Source organism: Watersipora subatra, chromosome 4, assembly GCF_963576615.1.
Source record: "Watersipora subatra chromosome 4, tzWatSuba1.1, whole genome shotgun sequence".
Lineage (NCBI taxonomy): Eukaryota > Metazoa > Bryozoa > Gymnolaemata > Cheilostomatida > Watersiporidae > Watersipora > Watersipora subatra.
The window spans coordinates 39,874,755-39,898,949 of record NC_088711.1 but is presented as its reverse complement, the minus strand read 5'-3'; the positions used below and the strand labels follow the sequence as shown (position 1 = coordinate 39,898,949).

The following is a 24,195-nucleotide window of genomic DNA, read 5'->3' as shown; positions in this document are numbered from 1 at the left end:
ATGCAAATATTGTTTTTTAAATTTGCGCTCAAATTCATCCCCGCTTTCATCATTGCCTTTTGAACTAATGATTTGGCAAGTCTCTTGCAGTTATTGTTTTAAAAATATAATGATATATTGTATATATATATATATATATTATTGTGCAAGTGGTAGCGTATAAATTAAAACCATCAAAAATTTACAAATCCTGTAGTGAAGTTTATCTTATCTTGAATTTATCAGTGTGGCACTCCTTTGTCTGTGCATGCTAAGGTGAGGCCGGGTTCAGACCTGGGGACAGCTGCGTAATCTCGACTCATTATGTATCCAACAGCTGGAAAGCAAACAAATTGTGTAGCTGCGTATGGGCATCAAATTAATTTAATTGCGCAAATGACGACATTTCTTTCTGTAGGACATAATAGTCGCTCACTCTGAGCTTGTAGTCCATGAGCGATCGCTTGCATAACAGGTACTCTGTCACACGTGTCTTAGATGCCATATTGGTTCGAACCAGGCCTAAGTAAAGCTGTAAATCTAACTCATTCCATCTCGTTACAGTCAGGCTTTTAGCTTTAGTTTCTGATTTAGACGAACAAGGATAGGCTAAAACTCTATTTAAGAAATAGGACAGATAGTGAAGGTAGCAGGTATGTGTGCTTATGCTTTAGCTCTGGCTTACCATGTATTTTGGAGATTACATTGAACTAAAGAATTTATGGTTGTCACTCATCCAAAGTAACAAAAAATTAGGACTTATATTAGAAGCCTGAATGATTGTAGCCTAACATTTATTTCATATTCATGTTTTTAACGCAGTCATTCTGACTTTATATATGTGTTAGTCGTATAACAACTGAAAAGCAGAAAATCAAAGAAGAGAAAGGCTGTTATGAATGCTTAGATATAAAGTTATAGGGAGCAAAAAATATGCAGGTACAAAAACCCACCTGACCGCGCAGGCCAAGACAACATATGTAGTTTTAAAAGCTGAAGATAACTGTAGAAATGTCAAGTGATTTGCAAGAATTGAGAGTCGCTATCCTTGGTAATGTTTCCGCAGATATGGATTACAGAAAAATGTTGTCTTGCTAACTGGTTGCTAGATGCATGCTTTACATTAAAGCTTCAAGGTCGTGAATGATAAGTTTTTCAACTTTTTAAAGATTTCAAGGGATTAAAAATGTACAGCAACTGTTTCAATAATATGGTTTACAGAAGGATATTTAAGAATTGAATAGTGAAATGGTATATAATTTATATTGTAATATTCATACAAAAATTATTTCCGTACCATATGCTTATCAAAGCTTCCATTGCGAGGCAAAAGTTAGCAGTAGTTTATTTTTCAGTATAGAAATTTAGGACGAAAAATGGATGTAAAATGAGCAACATTGTATAATGCTAGAACTACATGTAGCATCAGCTTTGCTAACAAGGCTTTGTGAAGGATATTAGATACGCATGACATGAGAAAAATCTTTTACCATGGAAGTTTATATTATTGAATGATATTATTAATATTCCCAGTTGCAGATATTACTTAAGAGAAAATGACTATTTTGCCATAAGCTTAGCTTTTGAACATTTTTTTGATTGGCTAATCAACCATGATACAGATACATGCAAAATAATTAAGCTCTCTGTATACACATTAATATGCTAGTTAGCAACAAATTTGTGTGTAGCATTAGCAAAATCAATGACTAAAATTTGCTTTATAGTTTTCCAGTGTGCTGCAGGACACTTTTTGTCTCTTGTGAGCTTTAGCTTTCAGAGCCAGACATTACCCAGTTCAAGAACTGAAGGTCATAATCTAGTAGCTAGCATTATTTAGCTATCCATTTGTATATAGCTGAGGGTATGGCATTATGTAATAGCATGGCTGGTGGTGGTTTAGTTCAGGCTAATCCCATCGGCCACTGTCAACACCTCGCTGGCACTTGTTACACGCATTACTCATGCTTCTTTGTCTAATGGTGCATGTACACTGGCCGATTTTGTCACCCATTTTGTCGAGCACAGACCAATTTGATGAGTCTGTGCGAGCAGGTGAGGTAGGTGTGAGCAGAGAGATCGGTGTTTGTGGTGATTTGAAAGTCAGTGTCGGTGAATCCCAGCAGCTCATCAGCCAATCATAAGCTAGGAGCCTCTGATTAAATGAGCCTAAGCTTTAATGGCAGTTCTAAGTTTATGAAACGAAAGGGCTAGGTTTAATGAGAGGCTAGGAGACTGTCATTAAACTTTCCCTAGTGCTCTTTCTGATAGTGAGCTTTTATTTAAAGTAATTAAAAGTGAATAGCCAGTTGTATGACTACTACTAGTACTACTACTAGTTCTACTACATGTACTACTTTAAAGGAATTTGCCGGCCCTTACTTGGCACGATCTAAATTATTTCATACAGAAATAAATTGAGTGTGATTTTATTCAAGGTTTTATTAGCGAAGGAAATTTACTAGCCGAGGAGCGCACGGCCATTCGCTCTGTCTACTAAGTGAGCGTTGCGCCCTTATATACAATAAAATTGCCCGTTCCGGCTAACGGAACCGAGTAGGAACACCAGGTAACAATGTTTAAATGGCCAATAATTAGGCCCGCTAGTGCGTTGATATGACAACATAAACGACGACAATTGATAGCCTAACGAGTAACAAGGCTATAATAAAAAGGAAAACACATATAATAAAATATTTATAGACATAAAATATATACAAACATATAATTACATATAATACAGACTGTCAGAGCTCCCGCAGCTGATCCTGCCATCAACAAAATCTAATCGTCATCGGAAGATTCCATTCGGCATTCAGTAGTTGCTTCTAGCGGTAGTAGTAGGAGCAGTAGTAATAGTGTAGTACTAGTATATAATTTTCCACATCAAACGCGTTGATTTTTATGTGTACTCGTCTTTGCGTGGTTGGGTGAAGGTCAGAACGGCGAAGCGCTGTGATTGGCTGTTGGTACCGAAAAAAATGGTTCGATCGTTGCAATGTAAAGGGGAGTCGGTGTCGGCACCCATACATGAAATGTCTGAGGTACCGGTCTGAGTCAGGGTTTTGGCACCTAATCGGAGTCGGTCCTGGCCAGTGTAAACGCACCATAACTTGTGATGTACTGTCTAACTGGTTTTGGTCAACATGAATGCATGCTCACCATCAATTGTCTTTTTTTTCTGTAGATTCTGCAATCGTGTTTCGTAATGATGCTATGATGCCTGACTTGCTTTTGGTTGCAGGTATGTACTGACAAGATAAAACAGTGTGACTCTTTTTTCAATTTTATTTTCAGGGTTTAATTATATGGTCTATAATTTTGATAACAACTGTGACTTAGTCTTTAGCTGAACGCCCTCTTTTCTTGTTATTTTGTTACTGTTACTCATGCCAACAAGAAATTTACAAATCATATTGTTTTAACTAATTGTAATAGGAAAGGGTGGAGTACTATTTAAGATAGCGTTTTTCTGTAGACCCACATTACAAAAATCATAATTAGCAATCAATATAGCTCTGGTCATGACATTAAAATTAACATTTTTGTGGTTTAGTGTCATGCTTAGCCTCTGAACATTGATTTCAATGTTTTCCAATGTTTCTAACTTGAAAGTTTTGAACTCTTGAGATTACACCATACTGACCCTCTTATAAAGCTTAACCCTGTCTATAACAAATATGATTTCATCTAGTTCTTAATAGCCTAGCCGACTAACCTTACCCACACTGTGTAGTACTGTCCTGATTGTATTGTGGCTGATTTTTGTTAGTACAAATTAGGGTTTGGCACTAGCAGTGAAACTCACTGAAAATTCATGGGGTTATCTTCTCTCAAATCTTGTAATTAGAAAGTTTGAGTATTTTTATCTTGTTGGCTAGAATTTAGACTGCTGTGTGTGAGATTTGGCGCTTGAATTATTTGAACAGAATGGATTAATGCTAGGTTTACTGGGACTGAAAGATGTGTGATATCCAACAACCAGGCTTGCTACGAACTAATGCAACTATGGAAATAATTATAATTGCATTTCAATATCATGATGACTAAGCTGGTGTCTTGTAATAATTTAGGTTGTACACATAAAACACCATAGATATAGCATGTTTCAGTCAGTTCTACTAGTACAATTAAATATGACATGGAGTCGTGTAGTGTTTTTATAATTTTAGTCTCCATTCTTCTTATTTGAGATTCTGACGCCTGTCGCCAATGTTTTTGTAGTTCTACCTGCAAAATGATAAAAAGTTATTTTCACCTGTAAAATTACAATTTAAGTATATATATTGAACAATACTTAAATTGTTCTATGTACTCGAAGAAGAGATAGATATAAGGTTTGAGTGATCAAAAAAGATATATGTGTATGCAGGGACAAGAACACTCCAGATAACCTAATCGCAAACCAAGAAAACCTCTGTAGTCATAAAAGCCGAAGAAACTGTAGAAATGTCAAGCGATTGGCAGTAGTCGAGAGTTGCTATAATTCATAATGCTTTGGTAGATATGAATTACTAAATAATTTTTCAGCAAGCTTAGCTTTTGAACCATGATACATGCAAACTAGTTAAGCTCTCTGTATACACATTAATATGCTAGTTAGCAACAAATTTGTGTGCAGCATTAGCAAAATCAATGACCAAATTTGCTTGATAGTTCTCCAATGTGCTGTGGGACACCTTTTGTATCTTGCAAGCTTTAGCTTTCAGAGCCAGACATTACCCAGTTCAAGAACTGAAGGTCATAATCTAGTAGCTAGCATTATTTAAACATCCATTTGTGTATAGCTGAGTGTATGGCATTATGTAATAGCGTGGCTGGTGATTGTTTAGTTCAGAGAAATGGCTAATCCCATCAGCCACTGTCAACACCTCGCTGGCACTTGTTTACATGCGTTACTCGTGTGTCTTTGTCTAACTTGTGATGTACTGTCTAACTTATCTTGGTCAACATGAATGCATGCTCACCATCAATTGTCTTTTTTTTTCTGTAGATTCTGCAATCGCGTTTCGTAATGATGCTATGATGCCTGACTTGCTTTTGGTTGCAGGTATGTACTGACAAGATAAAACGGTGTGACTCCTTTTTCAATTTTATTTTCAGGGTTTAATTATATGGTCTATAATTTTGATAACAACTGTGTCTTAGTCTTTAGCTGAACGCCCTCTTTTCTTGTTATTTTGTTACTGTTACTCATGCCAACAAGAAATTTAAAAATCATTTTGTTTTAACTAATTATAATAGGAAAGGGTGGAGTACTATTTAAGATAGCTTTTTCTGTAGACCCATACAACAAAAATCATAATTAGCAATCAATATAGCTCTGGTCATGACATTAAAATGAACATTTTTGTGGTTTAGTGTCATGCTTAGCCTCTGAACATTGATTTCAATGTTTTCCAATGTTTCCAACTTGAAAGTTTTGAACTCTTGAGATTACACCATACTGACCCTCTTATAAAGCTAAACCCTGTATATAACAATTATGATTTCATCTAGTTTTTAATAGCCTAGCCGACTAACCTTACCCACACTGTGTATTACTGTTCTCATGGTATTTTGGTTGACTTTTGTTAGTAAAAAGTAGTATTATACTCACTGGAAATTCGGGAATTATCTTCTCTCAAATCTTGATATTTAAAAGTTTGAGTATTTTTATCTTGTTGGCTAGAATTTTGACTGCTGAGTTTGAGATTTGGCACAAGAACTCTTTGAGCAGAATGTATAAGTGCTGGGTTTACTCCACTTGAAAGATGTGCAATATTCAGCAACTATGCTTGCTATGGACTAATGCAACTCGGGAAATAATTATAGTTGCATTTAAATATCACACTGACTATGCTGGTGTCATGTATTAAGTTAGGTTTTACAAAAAAAAACACCGGAGATGTAGCATGTTTCAGTCAGTTCAACTTGTTCAATTAAAATGACATAGAATGGCGTAGTGTTTTTATAATTTTAGTCTCCAATCTTCTGATTTGAGATTATCACGCTTGTTGTCAATGTTTTTGTAGTTGTACCTGCAAAACAAAAGAAAATTATTTTTCATTTGCTTTTACAATTTAGGTATAAGGAACAATACTAACCAAAACAGTAAATAATGCAGTATCTCATCAATGTTAGCCCTCTGAACCCTCACAGCTGGTATTACGGAATTGCGTAGGCTGTGGCAGAAACCTTAATGGCGGAATGCAGGCTTCCATATGGTTCTGTTTACAAAATATGTTTTTAAGCAACAGCAAAAACTAATAAAATTAATTCTTTCACAGGATGTTAGATTCTAAATTTCACTTCCATTTGAAACATTTTTCACTTATCTTTATCTACTTCTTTCATTATAATAACACGTTTTATTAGAATGATATCGCGAAACAATCAATATGACTCATTCGTTGGTAGGTCATAAATGACTGTGATACAAATATGGAATTTTATGATAATAAATATAAATTTCCAGTATATTTTGAGTCATGAAAGGATGATGAGCGTGCTATGGATGAATATTATCTGTAAATGTTTAATGAGTGTTTAAAACCGTGCGAACTTTTATAGTTTTAGCCCGAATAATGGTGACATACTGTTTTTTTCTGTTTGATGACATCTGCTGTAGGTTGTCCGACTTTTTGTACTGCTGTTTCACCAAATATCATTGCATTGTTAGCACTTTTAGATATATTTGGTAAAAAATTAATAACTTCGGATTGCTGGACATATTGTCTAGGTTTACTGACACGCATTGATTAGATCGAGCAAGGATCAACGGGTTAAAACTCGGTTTCGTATCATGGATTTTTACAAGTTTGTATTTATATTTAACAACTATGATATTATCTTACATGTATTTACATAGCATTGTCTAATTTATTTGAAAATTAGAGCTTTAACTAGCAAATGTGGTTGCTGTCTAATGACACAGGCTTGGGTAATATTTCATACCAAGGGTTAGTACAAAGCCATTTGCATAGCTATTCATCCATAACATCTCGTGTATTGCTTTTCATTTGACCAGCACTTTATGTATTTCTATATCAAATTCATTGACATACAAACCGGTGGTGACTCACGGTTCTTTCATTTATATAGGCCTGGGCGGTCATCAAGGTCCTCTTCCTTGCATTGTCTTCCGGAAGATTTTGGCGATGAGTAGATCATAAATGTCAGTTGAACGCTTCTTCCCTGTCATTAGACACGTACCCAACCTAATTTTGAACAGCTGGTAAGTCATCATTGACTACTTGACTTGATGGGCTTTGTACTTAATGACCTCCCATATACTCTCAACACATTAGTCATAACTTATAATAAACTTTCATGGGTAGCAAAATCGTAAATGATACAGAATTTGAAGCAAACACGAGTCAATACCCAAACCGGCTATAAGAAATCAATTGATTCATCAGAAGATTGTGTCAGTCTACCCCAAACCTTCAAAATAAATATATTGATATATATATATATATATAACAATAACCAATGAATAGATTTAAGAATTCAAGCAATTTATGTTTACACAAATTCTGTACCGTTCACTATCTCACTACCCACTTTCGCCTTGAAATTCTAGAAAATTAGAGATGCGAGCTTGCAAGGTGGTTTTTGATGTATCACTAAATGCCCAAAGATGCGAAAGGCCAGTTACGGAAACTGCATCACTTGGTTTTCCCGTCAGGTCTGCTTCAGATTTGTTTTAAAAAGGTTGGCTGGAAATGAGAGTATAAGCAAATCGAGAAGTTTCCAGCCAGGAAGAGATGATTTAAAAATTAAAATGAAGAAAAAATAGAATTAGCTCTAATATAAGATCAGAACGTTTTTTTCAAGAATGTTTTATTAAGCTGAATTCAGTTATATTAAATTTATACTTTAAGTTTGTTTATGCGATGCCACAAAAGTGTAGCGTACCAAGCGTGTTGCATCAGGTCTCTCTCTCACAATCATTAGTGCTATGATTCTCTGAAAGGTAAGAACTCCATATGGTATGCTACTGTATGGACTGCTGCATACTGCCACTACTCAAAATTATGTTGCGCATAATACTGCTACATTTTAATGCAGATCATAACCTTTACATAGGTATTTGTAGCCTTGGGGGCATGGGTATAGAGCATGAATAGATAAAATCATGTATTTTTTCATTGTAATATCTCTTATTGGTAGTTTTTTAGAGGATGGCAACACAATAATTTATCTTTAGTTAATTTATATAAAAAACATTTTTGAGATAGGACTTTAAGAAAATTAACTTGCGAGCTTTTGTCCCAGAATGCATTTTGCTCTCATATCAGACATGACTGTACAGTAGGCGCGGCTAAAATGAGATGATCAGTTCTAGGAACGTTTACATGATAAGGATTTTTCATTATAAGAATGTTAACATACATGTAAATTGTCTAAACCATTTCAGGACCTTTCCAAACTCGCTCATGTGAGAATCCGACTTAAATTCTTTTGAATGTATTGGCGGTGCCTTAACTGTATTATTGGTTTTCATCGACAACTTTTCATGATCAACCTCATTGGTTTAATAGACCATGATTGTGGTAATTTGACAATAATTTGATGAAGAGCGCATAGTTTGACGCGACAGCGACTTACAACAATTGACTAAGAAAAAAGTTTCACTATAAAAAAGTGATAGTACCTTTTCGTCATCTATTCGTTCTTAAGAGCTCAAGATTGCAACTCCAACTCGTGACATTCAGATGCACCGACCAATAGCCTTAAAATATTTATCAACAATTGCACTGCTATATGTACCTATTCTCTGTTCCATTGTCACTTCAGAAAAATTATCACAAGAGTCAGAATGTCATGGAAATTGTATGTATTATATGTATAATGCTTTATGTACAGTGTTGGGAAAAATCTTTGTCTGCCTGTTTAAGTAAGTGTAGCACTGCAATAAATTCATCATAACTTGGAAATATTTTGCACTGCATACATAAAACCCTGTATCAAAACAATCCTAATGAGCTGAAAAATAGAAATAACTAGATTTTAAAATTGCCAAATATCTTCTATTGTATCAACCGCTGCCTACTAATTCACACTGCATACCAGAAAATATGTCATCGCAAATTTCGTTATTATCTCTTCTTTAATTATTTTCTAAATTGAAAATAACAGTCTTGTACTGTTATGGGCCCAGAAAAAAGCCATTGGGGTTGTTTTGCATTTTAATATTTTATCTGGTAGCCTTTGCAGACTATAACCATTCTGCAGCCTTAGGCATGCTGTGAACAAGCCTCACGAGCGTTTGAGTGTTCATAATCTGAAACCAGCAATCATGTTGGACAGCTGGTTTTTTCAAACGCCTTGATCGTGGTAGATCTTTGTTGGTTTGATGCTGCATTCATTTCTTTACCACTTAATTTTCTTTAGATTGAAATACTCTAAGCTTCTTCGCTATTTTTCTATTGCTCAGATTGCCCATCGTATGCAGGCGAATGATGAGGTCGTTGACACATTTCTTATCCATGGTTGATGTTGACGCTGGTATGAATTCTGGAATCTCTAGCTGTTCCTCTTTTAACAAGCAAAACTGTAAACCTTTGCTGCACATGCTGTCCAACAGGATCTCTATTGTTGTGATAATATTCCACTTGAAAATTAATAATGTCATATTGCGTTTGAAAATGAGTTAATAAGCACTGATTCACATTGATTGGCCTAAAAATGATTATTGATCCCTGATTAACCGTAATTTTATTACTGATGGTGTCAACAAGATCTAATGTTAATTTACTTTTAAATGATGCATGGTTTGTCAGGGTTCAATCCCTCTACATGACTACTACAACAAATTTACCTAAAATGGGCAGTGAGGTTTGAGGTGGACAAATACTTTCTGACACCGCTGTATGTCGCTTTCTTTTCTCGCAGGTGTGGCGAGACAGACTAACACTCAAATCAAACTTTAGAACTCGCCCGATGATACACTTTAAGTTATATGGAGTTTTTTACGCGGTACGAAGCAAAAACTTCACAAAATTGCCCGACTTTTTTCTAGAATTTATGCTATAGGAGGTATATGTTATAGGAGCATCTACTTTACTCTAAAAGACCATGTGAGTTTGTGAGGTACAAATATCATGTTTAAAGTGTGCAATAGCTCCCATGTAGGATACTTTTGCTCCCTCATCACTAATTGAACTTGAAAGTTTATTGTGTATTATCTAATTTTTATCACTTTTAGCCTTGCTTGTCCTCTAGCGCAAAGCCGACCTATTGCTCCTAGATGTGACTCTGGCACTTATGGAATAAAAGTGCAAGCTGAGTTATCAGTAAAGATTTTGACAGAACTGTTCATGAAGTGAGTGTGAGAGTGCTTTAATTTCAATGCTGTAGTTTATCCCATTTTCTTTCCACTTAACATGGAATGTTTGATTAGTACGATATTTTAGGCAGTTTGAGGCCGCTTGTTTTTGGGACAATGTTTAATTATGACTGCTGATGTACTGGCGGTTAAGACATTTGAAAAGCTGATAATGGTGTTTTTATACAACCCCGACAACAAATTCAGAGTAATTTTTTGCTTTGTAGCATATTTGACTCAATAGAACAAGTGTTATCGCTGAAGCATTCTCTTAAGGTGAAAACAAATTAGGCGATAATTAGAGCGATATTGCGTTAGAGCTAATTAAAGTTCACTCAGCGTGTTCATGCAGAGCGATAAAGCTAGAATTTCTCTACACAACTTTATTGCTAACGAGATGCATTTCGATTGGTTAGTTCTTACCAGAATGTAATTTTACGGCGGGTAATTATTTCTTACCGATGTTCAACAACGTACATCAGCTCCAATTTTCTATTTTGTTATGAAACATCTTCAGAACGAACACTCAATTGTTCATGAATTTAATAATAGCACTCCCAGTTCTGTCCATCATAACAAAACTTTAAAAAAATCCGAGTTGAAAACCAACATCCGGAGTCAATCGTTGCGCCGGTTGACCATCTTGAGAATGGTAAATATTTAATATATTAAATATGAAAAACCACTACAAAATAAAATATGTATAAAAAATTGTAAAAACAATACAGCTAAAAATACAACAATCGTTTTTCTTTTGTCTTCTTGTAGTGTAGGCAGTGTACACTCTTTGAAAGGGAGATAGGTTTAATAACAAATGTGGAGGTTGTTTATGTTGTAGCCTAGACGACGACATTTTCACTGGCCTAAATTTATCAACAACTACGAAAAAACTAATGATACGGATTTTTATTGGCAGTTTGTGAGCGTGCCCATTATATCATTTGCTAGTAAATCGCTCAAGTGTGTTTATGCACGCACCAGCGATATCTTCGCCTTCATGACGCTTGCAATAAAATCGCCTAGTGTGTTTGGACCTTAAAAGCTCCTTGCTATATTTTCACAAAAAGCGAATATACCTAACCCTATACATATACTGATAAGGTAACTTACCTCCTCAAATAGAGTTGGCGTTCATTAAAAAGATGGCGCTCGATTTTCAAAGCAATCTCCTGATGTGGTCCCAAATAGCGGTGCCAATCAAATCAAGGTGCATTCAAATATAGGTTTAACGGTAGCTCACTTTCAACATTTTTTCCAATACCAAATTGAAGGTGGTCAGAGACTCTGTGCATAAAGTCCTCATCAACTTATTTTTTTATACAATGTTAAAATCTTTGTTCTTTTGTAGAAGTTGTTTAATCTGGAGAACGAAGATGAGCTCACCACGCAGAACTATTGTTCTGTAATCATGTTCTCACAGAACTAATCATATTGGCCTACAATTGTTTTGAAAAACTGAAGGGTAAGTTGATGAGTCCTCTACTTTTTGTAGTCCTAATCTTCTGATAATTAAATTGGGCTTTGATGACTAAAGTGAGCTCTGGAGACTGCAGTCATTACATTGGGTAGTTGGCTACACTAAAATACTATAGCACTGACAATCCGCAAAAACAGTAAAACAATAGTTATGAAGCAAAATAACCATGTATGGAGTGGCATGTACAATTGATATTTAAATTGTACAAATACAATATCAAAGTATTAAAATATTAACCATTTTTTAAAGATTGAATGTATTTCTTAATGAGTGTAGCCTGGGTTTTCCGAATGGAGAAAGTCTAAAACACAATCAGATTTTGGTCTAGTCCATTAACTGAGTGCGTACAACAGGCTGCGCAGTGCAGCTCAGCACAATGTACGCTTATAACCAAGAGCAATGCGCTAAAAAATCTTTGTACAAAACATTTCTTATTAGTGAGTAGGCAATTAGTTAGCCGGTCATATGTGTACCTAATAGGAAAAAACCAATCGCCATCCTGCATCTAACTAATAGAAAACATGTTAACAGCCAACAGCGACCAAAGTTTTTTGAGAATCATTATTTTTGTTTTTACAGTTTGTTATTGCAATAAACAGCTGTGTTAGACCTTTACAGCTACCAAGGTTTTAGAAATGGACAATAAATAAACCTTTGGAAAATGGACTACTGATTGCTACCTATTGTATCAGCAAAAGAGGATGAGAACCTGACCAAGCTCATACTGCAACACACTTTTTAGATTTTTTGTCGGTAACATTAGGCGTAAAACCTTCTGCTGATTAATGTGTATGTTAAAAAACTCTGATAGGCGGTGTGGTTCATAAATAAGGTCGTCTTAATCTGAGGGTACACTTCATTGGTGAAAATTAGGTCTTTAATAAGAGCCATCACATGTAGGACAAATTAATGTACCAAAGTCTGTTCTATTCTAATAAAAAGTGTATTACGTTATTCAATAGAAAAATGATATGGTAATGATGCTACCACTACCAGGCACAATAGCCTTTTGGCTTTTACTTTGAAACAATTTTTATTTACCCTTTATGGCCACAATGTTTGCGCTTTAATTCTGGAATTGTCTGTTTGTGTAATAATGTTCTATCTACCAATCTTTCATACAAATAAAAGTGTCCTCAAGAACCCTGGCCATCATTTTTAGCTGTTTTTTTATGAAATCTAGAGGCATTTGAAACGTTCTATTTTCCAACAGCGTCAATAATTTTTTAACCTTGTCTTAGCATTTTACAACATATTGAAGGGTAAAGTAACAATTTGTTCAAAACTTCATGAACTTGTAGTATGGCTCTTACTCTGTTTTTTTTACACTAAGCCTGCTTATAAAAATGCTGATGAAATGCAGTTGCATTTAAGTTCTGCATGAATTGTCTAAATTGTTTTTTATCACGGCTTCATTAACAAATTAAAGACTTGGTAAATTTTGATCTTGCAGCCATTTTTTCCTAATTGTGCATCCTTCATGCCTTGTTGTAATGATGCTCAATTACAACAAGGCATGAAGTAAATGTAATACGAAGCAGTTTTTGCACTGATTTCTTATGTCTTAATTTTATGTTGAAGCTGTTTCAGTGTGAACTCTTAAACTACCAATAGTACAGCTCGTTTGGCAATGTGTTTCTGTATGGCCAAGTGCTGCATGATGCGGCTTTAGCAAGCTTTTGTACAAATTGTTTCCGATTACTGATTAATTAGTAAATTATCTTATTACATCTATACCTGATTGAAAAAAGCTATTATTTGCATATGTTGAGCAAATAAGAATGCGTTTACAACCTGAGCATAGTTTTGCTTTGCAAAAACTTGTTTTATGAAATCTTCTTACTGATGACCAGTAATTTCAGAAGCAATACAGCCATAAATGGTTACTAACTTCAGATCTATAGACTGAGCAACTTTATTGAGCAATAGTACTAATGAGAGTAATTATGTTCATCAGATTAATTAACCCATTCAGGACTAATTAGTTATTGGTTGACTGCTCCCCCAGCCCAATTAATTTTTCACTAGCCTTACAATTAAAATAGAGCTACACAAAATTGAGTATAACTAGAGTTCTTTTCAAAATAATCTTGATTTGTTTTTTGCAGCATAACAAAGACACTCCAGGCTACAATGTGATATAAATTTTTGTGCACCTTTACAAATTCTACTGACCACAATTTCTAATAATTCTGTGAACTTATTTTTTATCAAAATTAGTTTTCATGTTTCGTAGCAGCTCACAAGCAGTTTTTTGATACTGACATTGTTGGACCTATGTTAGATTGATAGCAAACTTTATCAGCAGCAAATAAAAAAAAAGATTTCTCAATTCCGAGCAATAGAACAGGTGTTACTAGCTTCTAACCAACACTACGTCACTGACAGTTTTATCAATTATATAATCAAACAATTTGTTAATTTATATTGAAATGCATTGCAGAGGTTATTATGAATATATTATGCATAAAGAATACTCAAGTTACCAGCTAACAGACAATCAATTACTAGCAAAAAAAAGGTGTAAAAATACAGTAAAATATATTGTAAAAAATACAGTAAAAATGAATATGCATGAAAACGAAACAATATATACATGTATAATAAGGGTGTGTTCATTAAAAAATTATGACACGGTGAAAGTTATTTGATGCCAACTACACATGCATATTTGCTGCCATTATAAGTTAGTTGATGCAGTATTCATCAGATATTGGTGTTGAAGCCCTAGGCTCATCAACAATGGCATCATCACTCACAAGCCCTTGACTGTCTTCACCTACATGTAGCAAATATGATCGGTAGTAAGCAACCTATTTGCTTTCAAACTTCTTGTACAGTCTAGAAAAAATTGTGCTTTAGTAGCTTTTCAGGGTAAATACCTAATAACAAATGGAAAATAAGTAGTCTACTGCAGCTAACAATTGGTAATACAAATTGCAAATATTTTTTGATACTGTAAATATAAACACAAAAAGTCATGAAGATGATTACTGTGGTAAGTGTCCCCTATCGACCAATATTAGAGCCTAGTGGTTGAGGCTAGTTTATAGTAGATGTTGAGGTTGAGAACTATATGCTTGACTAATTGTGGGTTGAACAATTGGATATAAATGAAATAAGAAATTTTTATTATCTTGTAGTACTACAAGGAAATCATAAAACTATTGTTTATTATGGGGTAATAGAGTGATGAGTTAATGCTGCAAAAAGATCTAAATTTTATTGGATTAAAAATGTTATAATCATGTGTATCATGAAAAAAATCCATATCTTACACTGTTAGAATAAAGTTTGTTAGAAATTCACAAGAAAAATTTCGGCTTTTTATCGTTTTTTTTTCGGTAAAATTCTATAAATAGCCACATAAAACTTACCTTCTTCCATCAGAAAATTCTCATTTTCTTCTTGAACATTACTTTTGTTGCTATTTTCTTCCCCTGAGCTGATTACCGCATCTAATTCACTTAAAAATTTTGCCATCGTTCGGATAAACCTTTTCCAATATGGCGATCATCAAATTTCCAAAACAGTTGATATCTATCACATAATTTGTTAGTTAAAACTTTCTTGTCTAATCACATATTTGGTATCAAAATGATGCCCAGACTCTTAAACTTCGTTTGGTGAATGAATAAAACCGATGTACCTAAACAGCTAAGCAATAGAGCAAATCAAAGTTTAACCCGAGTACTTCGGGAATGGGCCCTGGAGAGCACAACTCTTCCCGAGGTATTCGGGAACAGTCCTGAGTGGGTTAACATGTAAACTAATAATATTCATAAATCATCCGACTAGAGTTTTGTGCTTACCTCACAGTAATTTCAAAATGGACGACAAGTGGTCCCTCTCACTCAACAACTCGTTTGTAATATTTTTGGGGGCATGAACTAACATAAAAACTTATGCTGACAAACTTGCTATAAAAATATTGTTAATAAACAATTGGGGTGTAAAGTTATAACCATTTATACACTCTTTTAGAAATTAAGTTTCACGAAACACTTATGTCGCGGTAGAGAGATCCATTTGGTAGTAAAGGAGTTGAAGTTATCAGCAGGTAGATCATATGGGTTGCGGTCACAGAGACCATGGTTAAGTCGCAAATCACGAAGTTGAATTATTCGACTTTGAAGTTGCACCAACTGAACTTATAATATTGGTAACAAATTTTGTAACCTGTAGGTCTGTACCAATCAAAGAGTGATCTTTCTGAATCTGAAGTCAGTTTAGCCAATAAAAGTATTTTACCATCGAAAAAAAACTTAAAACCGCTGCTATGCTAAACAAGAAGTACTGAAAAATGGTGTCCGCAAAAAATAATTGTTTCTTTTTTGCCGATTTTAAAGGTAACTTTGACATTTTGGACGCTTGTAATGAGTACTTTGGTATTCTAACTGATGTCAAAAGCAGTGAAAGTAAAGGGAGTTGTGGTGATGTTTTCCTAACGATTCTTACAAGATTACTACAATATTTAATAATAAGAAAAATTATTCAATTTTTATGAAATTATAATCAGATTTAGTTATGAGAATAATTATTCAAGTTTGCAAGGTCGAAGTATATAGTGACCGATGGTGTGCAATATGTTACTGTTGTTAATTTTCTAAAGATTTGGTTGATGATTTGGGTGTGCCCAATATCGCGATATAATCAAGCTGTTTTTTATATCTGCAAAAATAAGTAATACACTTTCTTATAAATATACAGCTATTTCTTTGACAACCAGCTAAAATCTGTTTAGATTTTTAAATTCAGCATAGTTTTTTGGATCCAAGTACAGAAATCTAGATAAATATCACAATATCTTGATATTGGTTGCTATGTCATGTTGAAATGTAAACAAAACATTACATTGGTTTTCGTTTCTCAAACTTTAATACCAGTTTTCTTGGAACTATGTTTTTGCACTAATGGTAAACGTGCTTCAGTTTTTTGACCATATAATCTGCTGTAATTAGGCTAGAATCAAAATTTTGTTTGCTAAATCTTGTAATCCCGACTTACCATGAATTCTGTGATCATGACACATATTAATAGTTAATGCACTGTTTGGAACTTATAGTGCTATTGTAGAGCTACAATAAAAAATATGTCATCACTAACAGAAATTAACTACCGGTTTTGATTTTGTATAGGTGTCTTGTTTTCTATTACAGATTTTAATGTGTTTGCAGGACAAAATGAAGCAACTGCAAGAGGTTTATTATAGAATTTATTTCAAATTATGTTTTTATGATAGAACTTTCCGTAACAAACTTTCATTTGGCTAATACTTGTATCCATTTTTGACTAAAATAAGTCGAACCAATTTGTTTCACTCCTACTACCTGCCCTAAATTGGTGCAAATGGTCATCAGAAATGTGCTTTCTTTGCGCTGCTAAAATGGCCCATTAAATGTACTTTAATTTGATGAAAACTCAAATATTGGTTAATTATTGGCCTTTCCAAAATACCGTAAAATACTCATCTGATTTGCATGTACGACTTAGCTGCCCAAGTTGTCAATGCATGGTACTGGAGCTTGTTATCATTTTGCTTGTTGAAGGTTGACCTGCAACAAAATTTCATTACGGTTATTTGGTATCAAAAGATTCACCATGGCTTACTCTGCTGTGTTGTGGGTGCAAAATATGGAGAACTGTGATTACAAGCTCTTAAAAGCTAAAAAAGAAACAGTTAATCTCCGCGATCCCGAAACCGCCGTAGATTGGAATCAATTCATTTCTCTGACATAGTAAAATGATTTGGTTATTGTTTTGACACGTGATCTTCTCACATGAATTGTAAGTTCCGTAAAAGGCTCAATATAAAACTTCTTGTAGCACTAGTTTATGACATAAACTTTGGGTTTCGCCAAAGAGCTCTTACCAAATATAGATGCTCGCTAGTTTACAATTTTGTTTTGGGTTGATCTAATCGTCTAGTCGCAATCTGATCATGTGACCCATGCTTCCTGCCAAACAGCGCGCATAATTTTCGCAGCATTTTTTGACTATCACAGGTGACCAACAGGCTTGTCATGCTTATCAGATGATGATATGCATTCCTTCGAGCTAAGGTTAAAAATTAAACCATTTTTTACGGTAGGTTTTGAGATATCAGTTCTCAAAGTGACATCAATACAGTGATGAGGAAACAGATGCTTGAGGACAATAGACATCGTTTCATTGAATGCGTGAAGTGTAATTGTGAAAATATTTGAATGAATGAGGTTGCATGAAAGTGTAAACAGAAGCCATCTTGTTGAGCTACGTTCCATTTGACCCATTTTTGGAACGGGATTCTAATCTTCGGCAATTTCGTGATGGCGGCGATTAACTTTTCGCTTTTGAGCTTTTAAGAGCATGTTATCACATTTCTACATATATTGCACATGCAACACAACAGAGTAAGACATGGTGAATCTTTTGATACCAAATAACTGTAGCGTGAATTTTGTTGCAAGTCAACCTTTAAGCATTAGTAATCTTTTAGAAAAATGACAAGATTTTCTTTTGGAAACATACCTTTCAAGCAACAACGGTATGCGAGTGCCACTGTACGTAATTTTGATTAATATTCTTAAACGTCATAATCATTCTTAGTATTGACTAAGTATTATTGCTTTTTAGTTTGTGTATTTTCTTATGTAATTATTATCTGTGAATGTTTAGCTGAAGCTTGTGCAGAGCTGTCATCAACAACAATTTAGTTGAATGTCATTTACTAGTTATTCCGTTTTACAAATTGGACTATGCCTTGTGAAATAACTGCTTTATTTTAATTGTATATACAGCTCCTATTCACCCTTGCATGTTTATAGTTGTCATGTTCTTGCATTCTGGTTGCCTGTCCACTGACGATAGCACGTGTACAGACTATATGTAAGCATAGTGTCTGGGATAGGAACTGAAACTCACAGTTAAAACCTGTGGTGACCAGCTCTAAACTTTACTTTGCAATAATATCTAAAAGCCAAGTCCAGATCAGGGTCAGACTACTGACTATCAATTTTACGAATGAGTAATTGCTTTTGAAATACCACTTCAATATTTGAAGTCCTTTTTTTTAATAGGATATGAATAAGTTTTTACATTGCTTAACTCGCGTTCTTCTATTGCCTACAAATCACAATGGTGACAAATATCAAAGCTGGGATTGAGAGTCATAAGCTAAAATATCAGATGCACTTCTGCTTGCTCAGTTTGTTCCTTTTTTTGCAGCAAGCAATGAGCTTTCAATTGATTAGCTATGAAAAGAGTTTAATTTAAATCGGAAAATCATTCATTCAAAAAATGTGATATTTCTATTTTGTTATTACTAATTGCAGGGTGTTGCTATAACATGTTCTGCACCCACTCTGGTGCTAGACAAGTTATCTAAAGAATTGGCGATTCAAGGTTACAAAAGCTTACATATTTGGGGAGGTTTCTGGTCAGAGGAGAGCGGACAAAGGAACTTAGTGAAGGTAAATTAGGGTGTCAAAACACCAAAATATTGAGTGACATAGAATGAACCTTGGTGAAAAACAATATTTTTTTAGATGTATTTTACAAATATTGAGATGAAAAATTTTGTGCTAGTCCGAAAATTTCAATAATATGTATTTGGACGATGTATCTAATAGTATGCAACAAGCTATAGCTTTTTTTTAACTCTGAATGACACTCGTATTGCTTAACTTGCATTTTTGTACCATTTACAATCTCTGTTTGTGAGAAATGTACCTTTTGTTCCAAATCCTGTTCGGCCTGTCATAGCTGTTTTCTGCAGTCACCATTCAATTTTCGGGATTAACGGGGACCAGGGTCTTTTGTGGACAGTGAAAACCCACAAAATAAAAAGTAATGTTTTTAAGTATATACATAAATAAGCCAAACTTTAAGGCCAAAACACTTGCATTGTTTCATAAGCATAATGTATTTGTTTCCTATGTGAAAAGTAAACTTAAGTTCCTTTCATTGACTTTTAGGTCATATGCTAACTTAAATCCAAGTATTTTAACTCAAATTATGAATTTTTTGTAGTATGGGCATAGGTCAGATTTTTATCTGGTTGGAATAGCTGTACAGCAAATTTTGCTATAATGTACATGTATACCTATTATAACGCAAATTCCTCTCAATGTAAAGAATTTATGTAAAGCTTTTGTTTGACCAACATAAGTAATGCCATATAGGGTAAAGTGTCAAGTTGGTGAAAGTTCCCAAAATTATTAACAAAATTTTCATAGTTGTCCTTAAAAATATCGCTTACATTCTTGCCAAACTTGAGCAATGATAAGATGCATAGGGTTCGCTATTATAGATACCAATACATTGTTAAACTAGTTTGTCATTAGAGATTGTCATTTTTGTCAAAAATATGTAAAATGATTCGCCTCGCAAGAAATCAGAAATATTTGAAGGGGATCTATCAGTGAAAGCTTTGGAGTGTTAATACAGACGGTTTCCTACTTACGAACATTCGAGTTACAAACAACGGTACATACGAACAGGTCTGCGCGTATATTCATCGATAATACCGACGGTATTACCGACTTATTAGCGGCAGAAAGAGGCGCTAAATAGAAGCATCACCCAGCATCCACCTTCCTCTGCCCAGTTCGTTGCAGTGCATAAGCGCGTGAACGTATCTCCAGTGCGCAAAGAACTTTTTTATTTTTCCTGTATGTATTGTAAAGGAGTTTGCCGACCTTTACTTGGCACGATCTAGACTAATAAATAAAAAGAAGAAAGTGTGTGTAGTCCCATTCAGCTTTTTTATCAGCGAAGGAAATTTCACTATTCGAGGAGCGTACATCTATCTGCTCTGCTCAAATAAATGAGAGCGCTCCGTTATATTCAGTAATATCAACTGTTCCGTCCTAACGGCAAACGGTGAGAACACTGGCTAACAAGGTGAATAAATAGGACCGTTAGCGAGTTGGTATGACAACAATAAAAGTGACGATAAATGATAGTGTTATAACATGATATCAGATATAACAATAGCATAACGAGTGAAACAACGGTATAATAAAAGGACAACACATAAAAAAGGACAACAAAGATAAGTTCTAGCATAACGATTAAAACAACGATATAATAAAAAAGGACAACACATACGATCAATAAGAAATGCTGTGTCATGGCCTGGCGTCCACCACAGTATTCTCTCCATTTTATTAAAAAGTTTTTTCAGTACAAACCAATTTACAGGTTACTTATACAAGCCTTAAACATACTAATATAAACCTTCAATATACTTATATACATGTAGGCCTTAAGCATAAGTTATAATACAAAATATAGCACTGAAGCAACTTACGAACAAATTCACTGTACAAACAATTGTTCGGAACGTAACTCGTTCGTAGGTTGGGGACCGTCTGTATACCAAGCTGAATGTCATGATATCTAGTCTCATCAAAATCTATCTTGCTCTCAAGCTCTTCCCGACGATGGATAAATGATAAGTCATACAGACACTGATTTTACTTTGTTAGCTAGCCGCAACAAGTAGCAGTCTGTCTCTTGTGGCTTTTATTCACCTCACCTTCTGTTTGATCTCCAAATTCATGTTTACTACCTTCAAAACTGAATGTTTTTAATTGTCCAATCAGTTGATATGAGCATCAGAGTTAAATTTTTTGCTGAGCTAGAATTTATTTTGGTCATCTCAAATAGTCTACGAAGATGAACTGTTATAAATGAGCGCATTTGCACAGACATGCTAATGGCAAAGAGTAGCTTTATCATATAAGCAGAGACTAAATGGTGTAAACAAAAGCTGAAAATCTGTTTTAATAGAAACTTCTAAACTATTTAAAGAATTTCAATAATGTCTATATAATTAATGATTAATGTATAATCCTAAATATTTAGGATTTGTTTGGAGTGCACGAGAGGACAACTCTGCTTTGCAGAGTAACCTGGCAGTAACCCTATGCTTAATTTGTACACGTATGCATTGCAGTGAAAGGCATATTCATACACACCAACCTTACAGTGTTAAAGGCCAACTGAATGAAAAGGGACTTTTATACAATTCATAGTCAATCTGTGCATGAAAAAAATTGACCGTGTAGACAGTTAGGAATTTTACTCAGCTCAAGATTTGAATCAACTTGGCTTGTACCAACAAATACCCTGGCAGTGTAGAGTGCTGTAAAAGATTATCAGTTGCAATAATTATGCATTCAAATATTGCAAATTATTACAAGGTTAATTAGCATAGTTTTTGTAGTGTCAGTCTAGCAAGGTAAATGTTGCAAGTTCAAATCCAGCGGGATGCAATATTTTTCCATTATCCAACGGTGGCTTTATATGGACAGACACGGTTCTCATCACAGTACAGGCTGAATGTGTAAAATTTTGTAGATTTTGGTGCATTTTGCTTAGAAATAAGAGGAATGGTAACGCTGTAATTATTAGTTTGTAAAATAAAGCTTTTCTTAACCCAACTATTCATTACATTTTATATTTAAAAGATACCATTCTTACCTAATAGTTTGACAAAAAAAGCTTTAGCTTAAAAGAAAGCATTAATGATAATGTTTGTTGTTTTTTACTTTTATTGAGTTAACTTGTGTTAACAACATCGAAACAAGAATTTTTTAAGGCTTACTAGGTTTATTTTTTTTAGGCAAAACATCAACTTAGTGAGAACTGCAATCTCTTTAGGGCAAACATAATTATGCAGAGTTTCAGTAGGAAAGCATCTTCTGTGTGACCTACATTTAGTACAGCCACCAATATAGCTAGCTGCAAAAGCCTACTCTTCAAGTTTCTGGCCAATCTCCTAAGCGTTCTAAAACAACATGATGGAGCACACTTTTTAGTCAGTATTGTTTTAATGCTGGTTTGATATCTTGGGAAAGTCTGTAAAATGAGTAGTGTTCAACATTCTCCTAATTTTTAACTATACTAACAGGTTAATAACTGGTTTCTTTGCAGGTAGAGCAGCATATTTACCAGTGGAGGCAAAGTGGTCTAGATTGCCTAACCTTCAAACAACAAGTTGATGTTCAATTTCCAAAAAGGCATCCAGTGACTGGAATGACATCCAACCTTAAAGTTCTTTCTGTAGCTGGGCGTGTCTACAATCAGCAAAGTTCTCTTGCGAATCGCTTCTAAGATCTCTAGCTAAAATCATATTTTAAACGTTGTGCAGAGCCATTAGTTACAGCTACCACAACTTCACACATTATACTCGAGGTGCCAGGAGATGGTCACACAATTTGCAAGACAATTATAGAGCTCAGTGTTTTGAAGCTCTACAGCTTTATTTGACAGAAATAAAATAGTCCACTTTTGTTGATAAATGTTTTATGGTATTCTTGTGAATGCTTTGATTTTTAATCTTTTGGTAATGTAACAGCTGTTTGGCCTGCTTTTGATAGGTTGCTCCATTTGCACTAAAGACTTTAAGATTTATACAAACTCATTGTGTTTTAAGAATATTTTATTTGTCACCGTTGCACTCACTTGAGCAATTTGTTTGACGTACTTATATTGAGCTTTCCTTTTCTGTAAACTCAACTCCTTGACGGGGTTGCTTAAAGAGTCAATTTTTTTCCTTTTGAGTAAGTTTGGGCTTTTTTTAAAGAAATATGCTGACCAATGTTGATAAATGCGAGTTAGATATACATGCATGCAATCTGCACAGTGTGTTCAATGTTACTGCATGGTTTCATCGAAAGCTCTTATCTGAAACCTTTTATAATCCAAAGGGCCCCACATATGCTATATTTCCCAGTTTTGCCTCAGTAGCAATGAATTGACTAAATCAAATTGTATAAGTAATAAATGTGGCCACAGGTATGCAAATCTCCCATGTTTGACATTTATGTTTTAAAAATTGGGTGTCTCTGACTCTACCAGGCATATTTGGCAGCATGAATATATGCACTGTTTTAATTAATATACGTTTTAAAAGTTTTCTATTTGACAACTAGGATGGTTTCAATACCAATCACTTGATGTCAATACCATCCTAGTTTTTATTGCAACTTATTACAACTTTTTTTAAATGGACAAAGTGCTTGTTTTTGCCATGCATGCCAACTAACAAGCTATTAAGGGAAAGCATAAGTTTTCAATTTTATGAATAATATGTATGATAAACTTTAGATCAAAGCACACACAGATGTGCCTGCAAATCGGTTTTCTTAGGTTCTGTTGGCAAAATCCCTGAAATGGGGTTTCAGGGATTAGTTTGCCTTTTTAACCAATTGATAGAAAATTAAATGATGCAATAAAGGTTCATTACAAGTAAAAAGAACCAAACTAAATATCATAGTTAGCTAAATTTATATAAAAAGAAAAGAAGTAGAGCTTGGAACTAGGACTATCTAATTCAAGATATAAAAACATAATAGGAAGCCCTGAATTTAATGAGAAGATAACTTCTCTTGTAAAAGAGAAGACAACTCAGAATTTTGTATAAAAATTTTCAAATTTT

General features: G+C 34.4%; 1 long non-coding RNA gene across 1 annotated transcript; it reads left to right on the top strand.

Moving 5' to 3' along the window:
• The first annotated feature begins 609 nt into the window (after nucleotides 1-609).
• On the top strand, nucleotides 610-23,397 carry LOC137393671 (uncharacterized). The gene is made up of 6 exons (XR_010978316.1): nucleotides 610-632; nucleotides 3,167-3,223; nucleotides 7,063-7,195; nucleotides 10,172-10,288; nucleotides 19,082-19,219; nucleotides 22,689-23,397. It is a non-coding gene; the product is annotated as an uncharacterized lncRNA (long non-coding RNA).
• The last annotated feature ends 798 nt before the right edge of the window (nucleotides 23,398-24,195 follow it).